Raw genomic sequence first — 4,323 nt, 5'->3', positions numbered from 1 at the left:
GCGCCCCTGATGTTGGCGCCCCCGATGCCCGCGGCCTCCTCGGCACCCTCGGCGCCACCGGCGCCTGTGGCCGGTCCGGTCACCCGCGCCCGTACGGGTGTTTTCGCCCGAGCTCGCGCTACGCCTCGGATGACTACGTCCATGCGGCGTCCACCTTTGAGCCGTTGCCGTTGCCGTCCTCCGTTCGAGCCGCTCTTCGTGACCCGCTCTGGATGGCTGCGATGCAAGAGGAGTTTGATGCCCTGTTGCGCAATCGGGCGTGGCAGCTTGTTCCCCGTCCCCGGCACGCCAACGTGATTACCGGGAAGTGGGTCTTCAAACACAAGCTCCGTCCCGATGGTACCCTTGATCGCTACAAAGCGCGCTGGGTCGTTCGTGGATTCCGACAGCGTGCTGGCATCGACTTCACCGACACATTCGCTCCGGTCGTCAAGCCCGGCACGATACGCACGGTTCTCCACCTTGCGGTCTCCCGTGCTTGGCCGATGCACCAAATGGACGTCTCCAACGCCTTCATGGTCACCTCGAGGAGCAGGTCTTCTGCCAGCAGCCCACCGGGTTCGTTGATCCAGCACTTCGCGACCACGTGTGCCTGCTTTCGCGGTCCTTGTATGGACTCAAGCAGGCTCCGCGCGCTTGGTACCAGCGCATTGCGGCGTTTCTTCATCAGCTTGGGTTCCGCTCCACTCGGTCGGACGCTTCTCTCTTCGTTTATCAACAGGGCTCCGACACGGCATACTTGCTGCTATATGTCGACGACATCATCCTGACGGCATGTACGGCTGGCCTTCTCAGTCAGCTCACGGCTCATCTTCGCGCTGAGTTCGCCATCAAGGACTTGGGTCCTCTGCACTACTTCCTCGGTGTTGAGGTGGTGCGCCGTCCGGATGGCTTCTTTCTTCATCAGCGGAAGTACGCTCATGAGCTCCTGGAGCGCGCTGGCATGCTTAACTGCAAGCCCGCCGCCACGCCTGTTGATACGAAGGCCAAGCTCTCCGCCACAGATGGTTCCCCTGCTTCGGATGCTGCTTTCTATCGGTCTATTGTTGGTGCTCTCCAGTACCTCACTTTGACTCGGCCAGAGATCCAGTATGCAGTACAGCAGGTGTGTCTTCATATGCATGCTTCTCGGGATGTTCACTGGGCCGCTGTCAAGCGGATTCTCCGCTATGTTTGTGGCACTATGGATCTTGGAGTCACGCTTCACGCATCCGCCGACACCGCCCTCACAGCCTACTCCGATGCAGACTGGGCGGGCTGCCCTGACACACGTCGCTCCACCTCGGGCTATTGTGTCTACCTTGGACCCTCCCTTATCTCGTGGTCGTCCAAGCGGCAGCCTACGGTCTCTCGCTCCAGTGCTGAGGCTGAGTATCGTGCGGTGGCCAACGCCGTTGCTGAGTGTTCCTGGCTTCGTCAGCTGCTTCAGGAGCTGTCTTGCCTTGTTGACCGTGCCACGGTGGTCTACTGCGACAACGTCTCGGCGGTCTACCTCTCCGCTAACCCGGTGCATCATCGACGGACCAAGCATATTGAGTTGGATATTCATTTTGTTCGGGAACAGGTGGCTCTTGGCCATATTCGTGTTTTACACGTTCCTACTTCCCAACAATTTGCAGATATCATGACCAAGGGCTTGCCTACGGCGTCATTTGAGGAGTTCCGGTCCAGTCTTTGCGTCAGCCGCGGTGCCGCTTCGACTGCGGGGGGGGGGGGTGTTGAGTAGGATATTTGTGCATGTATATTGTCTTTTGTACATTAGGCCCACCTCTCTAGTTTGTTGTATAGATTGAGGTAGAGGCCCCACCTATACTTATATATACCGTGCACATTGCACCGAATCAATACATCGTGCAATCATCACATCTAACATGGTGTGATTTCCATCCAGATTGACTTCTTGTCCATGTACCAAATGAAGATAGTAAGTTCTGGACGCCTAACGCCGCTTAATGCAAAATTTTAATCAGTTTATGTCCCCTCCACTTTTTTCGGGCTTGGGACTGGAATAGGTAGTGTTCGACCCCCTACACCCATTAATTTTCAGCAAATTAAGGAAATAATTAGTGTCTTTATGTTTTGGCGCAGTGGTAAAGCTGCTGCCTTGTGACCATGAGGTCATGGGTTCAAGTCCTGGAAACAGCCTCTTACAGAAATGTAGGGAAAGGCTGCGTACTATAGACCCAAAGTGGTCGGACCCTTCCCTGGACCCTGCGCAAGCGGGAGCTACATGCACCAGGTTGCCCTTTTTTTATGTTTTAGTAATTGAATAGTAAAACTAGGTCTGATTGCTACATATAATAGATAATGATGCTAGGATCCTCTCACCATTGAATTGTACTTTGTAATAAGCTTGAAATATCAGATGATATAGAGTGTTGATGCTTGGCATTCTTGAACTATTTCCGTCAAATGTTGATGCATGTTTCCAGTAATTATGCAGAGTAGTAGACCATATCCGTCCTATCATATCTTGTTAGCATAGATAATTCAGTTATTATTTTGAAGATAGTTTGCAGTGTACTATTTTTTCAGGTATTTATGGATATATAAAAGGCCGGTAGCATCCGTCTAGTTCACGGCGACGGACATGGCCTCTGCACCGGCGAACATTCAAGCCAATACCCATCTAGTTCATATGTATGCAAGTAGCGCCACATTTAATAAATCTTTGTTTCTGTCTGACCAAATCCTTTGGTTTGTATTGATCAGTGTATACATGTCCTTGCCCTGAGTGCATGTACCACTCTTATATTGTAAATTCCCAAAGAGACAATTGATGACGGCACCTTAGATTACAAATTGATAATGTACAATTAGTTAAGTGAAATCGGTTCTGGCTCTCCATGTTTCATGGGGTGAAGCACAATATGTGTAAAGCCCTATCGAGTTTTACCATCTGAGCCACTTAGTACTGCGATACAGTGGAGATTCCAGCAATCCTACAGTCCGTGGATACTGCTATTCAGTAGGTTAATAGCGTGCCCCCCTTTTTAAAAAACCATTTTATTTGTTTTTAGTAAGTTTATTCCTTTTTGTAATATATTTTGAGCTCTTCTTTAGATAGCTAATTCTTTGGTCTCATTTATTTGCTGTTTCTATGAGTGTTTGTCCTCATATTTAGGTGAAAATCCGAGTTGAAGAGGCGTGGGTCTATCATAAGGACCTGGTGATTTTCAGGAATGGATATGCGGATCATACATGTTACGAATCTACATAACCTACCGAGTATGCCTCTTTTTCGATTCTATTGTCGCCATAAAGAAAAGCCTCCTTTTTCAATTCTTTGTGAAATTAAAAAATAAGTACATATGAGAAAGGATGGTGTAATATCAATATAATTTGCATAATTAAATGTTAAGATGAGAACGACTAAACATTCAGTGTCTCCAAACTGGATAAGTCTGCATGCACACATAGTAAGTTAAATCCATGTTCTCATGGACTCTTAAAGTAAACACAATTGTATGCTAATGCAGACTACTTCCAAGTATATAGAATATCTAGAATATATTTGTATAAGTGCAGCCAAGGGGATTAAGTTTGTAGTTTAGCACTTGCTAATGCGTCGTCCTAGCCTGTGTTCCTTCCAGGTGCTTTCCTAATCCTCTTGTCTTCTGTTGATTCTTTTCTCTTATTTTTGCATTCTGTCCTTTTATTTTTCGTTTTTTCCTTTAGATTTTGAATCCATTCTCACTAAAAGTTGAATGTGAATAATATACTTTCCCTGCTAGGCAAACTTTAATAGAAAACTAATTGTGTTTATAGATGCATATGTGGCATTGTAGCACCAAGCTGTTGGTGCATGTCCGTTCAAACATAAAAAAAAGAACCTTCTTTCTTAGCTGAGAATACCTCGTCATTGGTACCATCAATGCTAAAATGGTCATGATTTTTGTCATGTCCTGCCAGTAAGGTAAGGTAGAATACCATATAGTTTAAAATATAAAATTGGACATTTGTTTTTCTTAAAACAAAAATTTAAAGTTTTGACATGTGTAAATTATTTTTGCAGGTACATGCATTTATTGGGTCCAATAATCACCCTGGTTATCGATAAACGATTAGAAACATTGGATTTGGGGTATTGCAAAAATAGTTTAAAGTTCTCACCTTTGATACTTGAATAAAATTGGAAGTGACAGTCATGATTGTTTTTTGTGCCAAACTTCCATTTACCATATTTGCTAAAATATATCCCCGTAGAGTGATCCCTACCTTCTCACCACTGAAAGAATTTGACCATGTAAAAGTAATGTAAAAAGTCATACATAATTCTGAAATTGCTTACATAATTGAAATAACTTACAATAGCAAAAGGAC

The 4,323-nt window shown here is 45.9% G+C and overlaps 1 long non-coding RNA gene across 4 annotated transcripts in view; it reads left to right on the top strand.

Annotated features, from left to right (window-relative positions):
- Positions 1 to 4,304, top strand: part of LOC123110913 (uncharacterized) — an 8,441-nt gene extending 4,137 nt beyond the window's left edge. The window contains exons 2-3 of one of the 4 annotated variants that reach the window (XR_006453809.1): positions 1,892 to 2,239; positions 2,536 to 4,304. This is a non-coding gene — a long non-coding RNA (uncharacterized lncRNA). Of the gene's footprint in view, positions 1 to 1,891; positions 2,240 to 2,519 lie in introns of all 4 variants that reach the window. The other 3 variants (XR_006453810.1, XR_006453807.1, XR_006453808.1) reach the window with 3 other exon arrangements.
- Positions 4,305 to 4,323: the final 19 nt, after the last annotated feature.

The sequence above is a fragment of the Triticum aestivum genome, chromosome 5B (assembly GCF_018294505.1).
Source record: "Triticum aestivum cultivar Chinese Spring chromosome 5B, IWGSC CS RefSeq v2.1, whole genome shotgun sequence".
NCBI classification, from domain to species: Eukaryota; Viridiplantae; Streptophyta; class Magnoliopsida; order Poales; family Poaceae; genus Triticum; species Triticum aestivum.
This window is presented reverse-complemented; position numbering and strand designations above follow the sequence as displayed.